Raw genomic sequence first — 11,478 nt, forward strand, 5'->3', positions numbered from 1 at the left:
ACCAGTGCTCCTCCTGTGACCAAAACAGTGAAGATGGCGGCCGCGACACAACGATCTTTCACGAAAGAAAAAAAAAAGAGTGGTGCGCACTGAATGGGTGCTGCTGCCGGATGCTCTCTCATCGAATGCAATTTCTCCATCTGTGAGATCAATAAAGTACCATCTTATCTTATCTTATCTTATCTTAAGATCTTTATTGGAAACTAAAATGTGAAGCAGGAGCTGTGCTTGGTGTAACCAAGTAGACCACCATGTTTAATCCTTATTGTTAGAGTACTACAATAAATCGCTATTTATCATACTGGGTCAGACTGTACAGTCGTACTATCTCTGTCGTAGCCTTGACTGTGGTGCTCAGGCGCCACTTTCAGCCACTGAATGTTTGCTTGCCTATCAGTATGACGCTCGAGAGGGTATTTATCCCTTTTCTGTGGAAGCATAGACAGACTTGAATGGTAGGACTAGTGCAATGTCTCGCGTTCATGTCTCCGGTTCCCGTACCGGTGGTAAATAAACTTCTCCTGTATAAGACATCCAGACTGCTGTCTATTCTTCATCTACCCGGGAAAGAGATGTTTTAAGATGCCAAGCCTAAATAAAGGTGTGGTGCACAGGATAAAACTCCAAGACACTTCCATTCACGGCCCTCAATGAAAAAAAGTTTATAAAATAGTGAAAATTATATTTTAATGACAAAAGTAGTTGGCGTCAGGATCCAGTCCTGGATTTAGAGATGTCCGTTTTTTTGTGTTTGTCTCCTCCCTTCTGTGCAGGCTGGCTCCACCTTACCTGGGCGTGATGTGGGCGTGGCCAGACCTTGTATGGCAGATGGCACACCCGTATCCCATTCCACCTTCATCAGCAGCTGTGTATATTGGCTCTTCAATCCCTCATCACCAGTTTGTTGTTACCAAATCCGTGTTCAATGACAATGTGCATCTGCGGGATCTCATATAGGCCACATGCAGAGATGAACATGCGAATAAGATAAGGTAAACGCAGCAAGTTATCTTTGAAAGCAAAGTAAAAACACCAGCTTGAGAGCTCTTCTAGCTTAGTGGAGTAGCACAGGATCACCTGCATCCTGTACTACCCCATGTGTTTGTAATGCACCACACAGGACACAGGTGCAGATGGGGTGATCAGATCCAAATATATTACTATATACTATTATTTATGAAGAAAAGAAAGATGGGTGATATACAGTAAGTCATTACAAAATTATACTACACATATATATAATAATAAAATATTGTATTATATACTGTTTTTAATACATATATATCGGTCCTGTCGACTGAGGAACAGTTTTATCCATCAAGCTATCAGGAAGCTGAACTCCCTCCCTTCCCTGCCCTCCCTGTGCTTCCACCCCTCACCTGTTGTTTTTTCTTGAATGTTTATTCTTTCTAATGCTCACTACCCCATTCAGTTTACCTTTACTTCTATTATTGCTTCAATATCATCATTACTCCATTCTTGTTACCATTGTCATTTTACTCACCTTATGATTTGTTTCTCATGATTTATTATTTCAATCAGTTATCATTATATTTTCTTTTTTTTCTAATCCATATCTCACCAAACACCATGAAGCACAACCCTTCATGCTCCCAAGAATCAAATGTCTATCAGTTTATCCCTTACCCTCATGTATTTTTCCTTTGTCTATGTGCTGTGTGAACACTTTGTTTTATGTATTAATGAAAAAATAAAAACAAATTCAATTCAGTCGTAGGGTTGGATGTCAAGGAGCCTCCCCTGCTTGTTGGAGGCCTCGTCTGGACTCTCCACCCAAAGTTAGGCTCTGCTCATGGTCATCATAGCAGAGGACCGAAGCAGCCGGTGCACAAGCCGCCACGTTTAAGCTGCCCTGAGCCTTAAGGAGTTATCCTTGTACGATTAGCATAGGAGGTATGATATCTTTATTTATCAGTTTGTTTGTGTCAGTCAAGTTGCATGCAGACCTGTACTGTTGCGTAGGTTTCTAAAGGAATTATCATTCTTTTGAAATTCAACAGTTTCGTCATCTGTGAAACCAGTTCAGTGAGAAAATAAAAGTTTTTCAGTTTTGCCGGACGACGCAGCTCTGTCAAACCACTTTTGATTTGATGAAAAAAATCCACTTTGTCATTTTACTTTAACTTTAACTGTATGGCTGCGTTTTTGAGTATTTTAAAGCACAGTTTGTGTATAGTGTGAGCTGATCAGTGGGGCCAGTGCACCAGCAAACTGCAATTATGGCCATTGGGGAGAATAAAATCCAAACGCGCGACTGGTGGTATAGTTATCTCTATTCACCCCATTTTAACAAGCTCAAAGCCAATTCATCTCCATCCTCATAATGTGTAGTACAATTGATATTGCAATTTAAAACTGTTGGGGCAGTGAGATGAAGATAATGAAAATATTCCCAAATGTTTCATTAAATGATTAGGTTAGGAATATTGATCGAGATGGCTCAACAAATGAGCAATGAGCTCTTCAACATATAAAACTGTTGTTTGGAATAAACTATGCAAGAAGTGTCAAGCTCCCCTTATCGTCATGTCAAACAGCACCAAACATAATCCTTATCTTTCCTGAACCTAATTCTGTTTAGCTGACCAATAGGGAGTGACACATTGGCACAGACTCTTAAAATAAGATATTGCAATACTGTACACACTTGGTGCATACACTGTATACAAGGTGGAAACAAGCATGGAATTATTTCATTTTCAAAATCCCCCATTGTATTGGCTGTGCACCTAAAACACTGTCCTCTTATAACACTGGTGTAAGGCATTCACTTTTCCTCTCTCTGTGATAGATATTTCAGTGTTTAACTATCAAATCAGATTCTTATGCCGCAGTTTATATTTGTCTGTAAAAAGGTTCCCCGTTTATTCCCATAAATTCCCATATATTCACAAAAATTGCCATAAAGTTGATGAAAAAGACTTTGAAAAAGACCAGACTTTTGCGTCCCTAACCGTACCTACCATGCAGTCACATACAGGCTGTTGTGTGAGTGACATGAGTGACGACTGATGGACTGAAGTAAACAAACTGCAGCGTGGCCAAAGAGCTGTAATGACCTGGTATAAACTCATGTCCACAGTACATGGCTGGAGGGCGGCACTGCCAAACAGTCTGGTTTGACTCTGAGCAATACTGAAATATGGGCTTCAGGACTCACACAGCCGAGCTCACACAGGAAGAGCTGCAGGGATGGAATAAAGAAGGAATCAAATGCAAGAGGCATTCAAGTTAATTTCAGCCTGTTGTGTCGACGTTGCAAGTCATAGATATTTGGTGCTCTCTCTTGTTTTGTCCTGACCTGTGCCCTTTGACCTCACACGCTGGAGTGATGGTCGCCGTGAGGAAACCGGCGGAATGTTTGTGGTTTTTCTATGGCTCACAATCTGTAAACAAAATTGTGATGTCACATTAGGGAACCGGAGACGCCATAATGGATCATTGCAATAGAACATACTTATTATGACAATGTACTTGATATCACTGCTTGAGAAAACTACTGTCAAACATTATTCCAATATTAAAAGTTGCTCTGTCAAAGTGAAAGTGCATATTTGCTGTGGAAAATCAGTATTCAGAAAAAAAGGTAAAAAACTGTTTAAATAAGTTTTTTGAAAATTAACTTTTTAAAGTAATACTTATGCTTGACTTATATAATGTGTACTAATATATTAGACGATTGCATCGGTATAATGTCTTATGTCTCATTTAGTTAAAGACTCTGTGACCTAAATATGTGGTGATCAATTCATATCTGGGTTCCCTGAGCCCATATTAGCACAGTGATGAGACACACCAGTCACAGGCATTTAGGAATGATTAAAACCTTTTTTTTTTCTTTTTTGTCCCGACAACTCCTTATAGCGCCTAATTGCTACCTCTTGTAGATTTGCATCTTGTTGTTTGTTTAGGCAACTTTCAAGTGGTCCATTCAGTCCACATTCTGGGACGTCACTTTCTCGAGGTCGACCATTGTAGAGAGACCACTGCCAAAAGAGACAGGTTGGAGGCGCGACCAGAGTGTTCTCCGGTTTCCCCTACTAACAAATGTGTACATAATTATTCCCAAAAAATGTTTTGCAAATACTCTGCTTTCTGCTTTATTTTATTTATTTATTTATTTATTTACAAAATATTCTATTCATTTTGATCTATTATTAGTTGAATTCTATTGGTTTGTAAGGTCTTTTTCACACTGGCACTGGGGCGTGATTAATTTGATTTGATTCAAACTTGTTTTGCTTTCATTCCTCCTTTTTGAGGGAAGAAGGGACTTATTTTTAATGAATACGAGGAAAATGGATCCACTTTATCATCCAGGTACATCTCCTTCCCCCCCTCTCTCTGATGCTGCCCAGTAAAGTTTGCTCTCCATGTGTGGATCTCGCTCATCAGCCTCACTGTATATAACAGACAGAGGAAAATGACCTGCGCTCTGATCGCTTATGTCCAGTGTCATGTGAATAAGTTTGGCGAACTGCTGATCGTTGTTACGTACAGTGGGGGAAAAAAGTATTTAGTCAGCCAACAATTGTGCAAGTTCTCCCAAAGATGACAGAGGCCTTTAATTTTCATCATAGGTATACCTCAACTATGAGAGACAAAAAGAGAAAAAAAATTACATTATATTACATTACATTATATCATTTTTAATGAATTCATTTGCAAATTATACTTGACTTAATACTTATACTTAAAATAAGTATTTGGTCAATAACAAACAAGCAAGATTTCTGGCTCTCACAGATCTGTAACCTTTAAGATGCTCCTCTGTATTAATGGCACCTGTTTGAACTGGTTATCAGTATAAAAGACACCTGTCCACAACCTCCACAACAAACTCCACCATGGTCAAAACCAAAGAGCTGCCGAAAGACACCAGAAACAAAATTGTAGACCTGCACCAGGCTGGGAAGATTGAATCTGCAATTGGTAAGCAGCTTGGTGTGAAGAAATCAACTGTGAGCAATTATCAGAAAATGGAAGACATACAAAACCACTGATATTCTCCCTCGATCTGGGGCTCCACGCAAGATGTCAACCCGTGCGGTCAAAATGACCACAAGAACGGTGAGAAAAAATCCCAGAACCACACGGAGGGACCTAGTGAAGTTGTAGCTGAGTTGCATCCAAAGAACACCATCCCTACTGTGAAGCATGGGGGTGGCAACATCATGCTTTGGGGCTGTTTTTCTGCAAAGGGACCAGGATGACTGATCCGTGTAAAGGAAAGAATCGATGGGACCATGTATTGTGAGATTGAGTGAAAAGGAGTGACTTCGTAAGAAGCAGTACAAGGTCCTGGAGTGGCCTAGCCAGTCTCCAGATCTCTACCCCATAGAAAATCTTTGGAGGGAGTGGAAAGTCCGTGTTGCCCATCGACAGCCCCAAAACATGAGATCTGCATGGAGGAATGGGCCCAAATTCCAGCAATGGTGTGTGAAAACCAGGTGAAGACTTACAGGAAACGTTTCACCTCTGTCATTGCCAACAAAGGGTATAGAACAAAGTATAGAGATGAACTTTTGTTATTGACCAAATGCTTTTTTTCTACAATATATTGCAAATAAATTCCTTAAAAATAAGATTGTGTGACTTTTTTTCTCTCTCTCATTTTGTCTCATAGTTGAGGTATACCTATGATGAAAATTAAAGGCTTCTCTGATCATTTTAAGTGGGAGAACTTGCACAATTGTTGGCTGACTAAATACTTTTTTTCACCACTGTAGCAGATGTGGTGTCTGGAGTGTGAGCATGTGAATGCAAACTAAACTAACTTTGAAGTACAGTGGGAGGAAAAAGTATGTGAACGCTTTGGAATGTCTCACATTTCTGTCTAAATAGGTCATAAAATGTGGTCTGATCTTCATCAAAATCACAGAAATGATTAAACAGTGTCTGTTTAAACTAATACTCACACCCAAACCCAATTACATTTTATCATATTTTTACATGTAAACATTCACAGGACAGTGTGGAAAAAGTAAGTGAACATGTTCCGTGGACTGTTGGACCCAAAGTTGAATAGTTTGGAATGGAACAGCACACCACCATCTATACACTATGCTCACTGTGAAGTATGGTGCAGGGAGAATTATGGTTTGGGGCTGTTTTGTTGCCTCAGGGCCTGCTGCTGATCCTTCTTTTGCAGCAATAACTGCTTTTCTATGATTGCAGATTAGACGCTCACAACGATCAGGATGAATGTCTTTACAAAACTGCTGCAGTTCAGCGAGATTTCTGGGCGTTCACTTACTTTTTCCACGCTGTATTGTGAATGTTTACATGTTATGGCCAATAAAGATATGATAAAATATTTGGGTGTAGTTTAAACCGACACTGTTTAATCATTCTTATGATTTTGATGAAAATCAGACCACATTCAGAGACCAATGATGACAGAAATGTGAGACATTCCAAAGCGTTCACATACTTTTTCCTCCCACTGTTAATACAGTTTTGGCTCGGCCCACAAACCGATCTTAGATTACAATTGTTGACCTACTACGAGATTGTATTTGCCCTTAACACTTAAAACAATGGGGAGAACCAATCCCACACATTCTGACTACCTGCCCCGCACAACTTTCTTGTTCATGATTGAAAATAAACAAAACAAAAAAGCCCCGTACCTAAATCACTTGACTCACTTCCAGTTGGTCACTTGAATCAATCGCATGCATCGCATGTGTGGCTTGTGTGGCTCCAGGAGGCAATCCTTAGTAAACCTCTGGGTCTTTCCCACTCGCTGTTCCTGAGCACAAAGGTGTCAATGACATTTGTCTCCTGATTCTTTGCTTGTGCTTTGATGACAGTGGAATTATTTTCCTACCTTCCTCGGACACTTTGCATAGCCCCAGGCATTTCATTCAATCACAGCTGCTGCACCGTCAAGCTTTTCCTCCTCTTTTTAGACACACGCTTTAAACAACTGTAAAGCCTGGTTTCCAATCATTTTAAACTTTCTACAGCTATTTATTGCTCCTGTGATAAGACTGGGTTAAGTAAATTAAAGAACCAGGCGGGTTTTCGTAGGGTACATTTTAGAATTCTTGAATATTAATGAGGGCCTAACTTTGATTGACAGCTCTGATGCTAACGGCGCTGTTACAACCAAACTACACGCCCCGCGAGGGCTGAGTCTACAATGAAGATCCCGCCCTTTTGCCCTTTTTAGGAACTTGCTCGATCAGAGCTGGTAGGAGGAGTCTGTAAATCCTGGACTCCAGCTCGAACCATTAGCATTCCCGTAAACGGGGAGGAGTGAGCAGAAGGAGTCTACTACTTATTATGTCTTTGGTGAGGACACGTATGACATTTTTTATGTTATATGTAAATTAAAATGTACAAAATACTGTTGCATTATAAGAAAAGAAAATGGCATTCGTCTAAAAAAGAATTTGCCTTTTATCATCTAGTGATTGTAAAATCTGCAGTAGGTCTATAGGCTTTTTCAACATTATTTAGTCACATAAGTATTGCAGGTAAGTATTTAGTGGTGACTGACTGTCTTTCTCCTGGTTCACAAGGTTTTGTGAAGGACAAAAACAAAGCGATGAATTTGTGATTCCTGTTTCTTCCCTGATCTTCAGTGTGCTCCCTCTGAGCATGTGTCTACGGCTGTGCTGTCGACTCGCTGCATGAGCGGCTGCTCAGAGCGGCTGCTCAGAGCGGTAATGGCCCAAAAAGGAGGATGGGCTTTCTTTGTCCACACACAAGGCTCAAAAAACGGACTGTCCGGATCTGGGCACCCTACCACCAAGTGTTCCAATTCACTTGGACCCCCTCTGTATATTGACTCCTCCCCATTTGGCTCATTTACCAAGGTAACTGACAGACAGTACCTGTCTGTCCAGCGATCATGATAAAATCCTATTGTAATCCAATGTGTTCTTTATTGCGTCCGTGTTTTCATAAGTTTATGGAAGTGTATAATTCCTCTGATCCAAATGCATGGGCTCGGGAAAGGCTTTTCTTTGCACACCGCCCCAAAACTCCTGCCACCAAGTGCAGTCATCACCATCAGTTGTTTGAATTCAGAGAAAAGTAATCATAATGTAGATAATGTTTGCCTAAAATCATCAGATTGCATTTAATTTGATCTTCTTAATTAAACATTTCCTGGGTGAGGACCCCCATCCACCCCGCATATATACTTAACCTGCTACACAAAAAATTCAGAGAGCATCTGAAGCAAGAGCGCACCTAGAAAGGTCTTTTTCTGTTATCAATTAGCTGCAATATAAAACACCTTCTGTTCATGACACAGGTCCAGGTAGTGCATCGTCTATCATATATCGATCTAATGCAGCGTACACAGTCTTCAAGACTGTGATGAGAAAGTATGCTTAAATTGTCAATCCAAACTCATTCTGGGGATTTGCAACGTGGTGACACAGCTGATCTAACAAAGCACTTTACAGTGTCAGGCAGCGTCGAGAGAATAAAGGCGGGGAAGCATAATATTTTAGACGGCCATGAGACATTTATGCGCAATAAAAAGCAAATCGAGTTCTGACTGAGCACCTCTTTGTTCCAGATGTTGTTTTGAAACATGATTTGTTGAAGATTTTCAGAGGCGGAAAAAGCAGTGTCCAAATTCTCACACAAGCCAAGAAATAGAACTTTGTTCAACAGGTTCAAGTTTTTTCTTCTGTTCTTTTACTTTTGTTTTTTTGTTTTTTACTTTTGTTGTCCGCATCACAATTGGTTGAGTGAGTGATAATTTGATTAATTTGTTGATTTATTATTATATACATTTCAGGATTTCAGGTTTGTCTTTATCACTTTATATGATCTATAGCCTTGTTTTTTATATGTTAATTAAAGGTCCTATATCGATTCTACCCGACTCCTGAAGGTGCCTGCTGTCGTTGGGCAAGACACTTCACACACCTTGCCTCCAGTGTCTGTGTACACTGGTGTATGACTGTGAATGTGTCAGTGGTTCCTTGCTGTGAAGTGCTTTGAGTGCCTCAGGTGGAAACGTGTTATAAAAGTTGAGACCATTTACCCTTTTCATGAAATGCATATTTTTGTCCAAATTTGATTGTCTTTCATCATCAAAATCTGTCCAAAAACCTACAGTACACCTTTGTTCATCACAAAGGGAAGAGTTGGGGTGACACCATCAAATCTTCTGAGTTTGGTTCACATTCCTAACAAGCTGCAGGCTGAAGACAATACAGTCTCTTTTACATCACTTACTGCACAATACTGCTTTTACAATACAATACACTCTTTTAATCTGTAGCAAGAAAAAAGGGTTGGTAAAGGGATTTTTTATTACTTTACAAGAGGAAGTAGGTCAATTGCCATTTCTATAACCATTATCTCACAAATGTTGCTTTGACTTTTTTTTTTAATATACTGGCAATTTAGTGGTTTGCACTGTCAGCTTGGTACTCTTTTTTTTATATCTTCTCCCTGAACTAGAATGTCCAGCTTGTGGCTCAGGTGATAAAGTGGTATTTTTTGTTCATATGTTCATCTTGAGCCTCTGCTGCAAACTCCTAAATGCATAAACCATTTCACTGTTAATGATTTAATTGTGTCATTAGCAACTGTGCTATTAAATGTATATTAAAGGCTTGCATTTTCAAAGAAACATAACAATTATGACATTTGTTTTGTGTTTTAATCTTACGTTTATCTCCATGCCGAGCTGAGGGGAAACTACTGGTGTCTCTGCTGTCTTCAACATTGCTTTGAATTCACTGTAACACACACAGCAAAAGGATTGACTCTTTCTACCTGATAAACACAGTTAGACAATGACAGTGGATTTCAGTGGAGCTTTCTGAACAACCTCATGCAAACAACATTTTGTTATATTTTGACAAAGAAAATTCACAAGTTATCTTATATATAAATGTTATCACTTTATTTATTTGTTTCTAAACCAACAATAAAAGAAAAAAGAACTTTAAAAATAATTTACCAAGTCACACAGGCATCAACATTTAGTAACTCTTTTATAAACAACATAATGGAGGTCAGAGTTGACTCTTGTAATCTGAGCATCACTTTGTGTAAAGGCCTAAAGTACTGACTTTACAGACATTGTTTAAGTACCTGCATGAAGTACTTCTAATATGAATTATCGGCCAAGGCGTAATCATACAAAGCTCTGAAAATTAAATTAAAGTGTAGGTTGCTGATTAATAAGTATGTAAACATAATACCTGAGGAGAAAAAGTAAAGTAAGATAAGAGTAACCGGGTGGATATTTAAGCTTTTTAATTACTGATATCATTAAAAGGACCACCGCAGGTTCGCTCAGTGGAAAGACAGGCAAGTCGTCCCATTAGTTTTAAGTAATTTATTTCAAGTTTAAAAAGTTTCCCAGTTCATTTAGTCTTAAAGGGACTATACAGAGTTTAAAAATGTAAAAATTAAGTATTTTCCTCCCCCTACATGTTCAAACAATGTTCAAAGGTGTAGAATAAGCCCTGACCTGTTCACCACAACTGCCTCTAAAATCCTGCACTGTCACTCAAAAAGGTGTTAATTCGGGTCCGAAGTGCCGTCATGCACGAGCTTAATATAGAAGCTGTAGTTACACGTATGACCTGAGGTGGCAGTCGTGAGTATAAAATGGCTAACTTGCATCTAGCCCCTTTAAACAAACAAGGTCGGCAATTGTCCACTGTCAGTGACCGACTATCACATTTCCTCATCATTTCCTCATTATCAGCAGGTTCACATGGAGACACTTCAGGATAGACCATTGTCAGCCTTGCCAGAGTTGTTATTATTTGATTTGTTCATTCATTTGAGGTTTCATTTTCATTTCTATTTATTTAGGCACAGTCCCAAATAGCTGATGGATACAGATGGCATCTCGGGAATCGCCCATATATGGTCATGTTTGAAAACTGTTAAGGGGGAAAACAATTTGGAGAAAAGTCTAAACTTTTTCTAATTATTCAAAAACTAATTAAACAAAGGCTGAATTGTGAATATAGTTTTCTACTCAATAAAGATACAAAGATATGGAGAGGAGCAAAGTTGTTCAACAGCCCATAAATACGTCTAAAAAGAGTGAAAAATTGTGTTTCCCAAAATGTACTTCCCTCCCCTTTGGCGAGGCCACGCCCCCTTGTATGACTCGATGCTGACTGTATCTACTGCCAACCAAAAATCACATGACTGAGAATGGTCTATTCATCTTATTCCGCCCACTTTTGCCTCTTTTTGCCTCTTTTTACTTTGGATCGGCACCAAGTCTGTTCATTAAGTGGAGAACGAGGGAAAATGTTTGCGGCTAAAATCTGATGTTTAGTAGATTGATTTGTGTAATTCGTCCAGTGTTCATTTGCACCATCGAGTCAACACTGCACCGTTTTTCTGCGCAGCCTGAAAACAGCTTTGTATTCGTGACGTAAGTGATTTTATCTTGACTTCTGCAGTCCTATGTAAACTAATAGGAGTGATAGGGAGGGCACAATTCATGGC

The sequence above is a fragment of the Gobius niger genome, assembly GCF_951799975.1.
Source record: "Gobius niger genome assembly, chromosome: 2".
Lineage (NCBI taxonomy): Eukaryota > Metazoa > Chordata > Actinopteri > Gobiiformes > Gobiidae > Gobius > Gobius niger.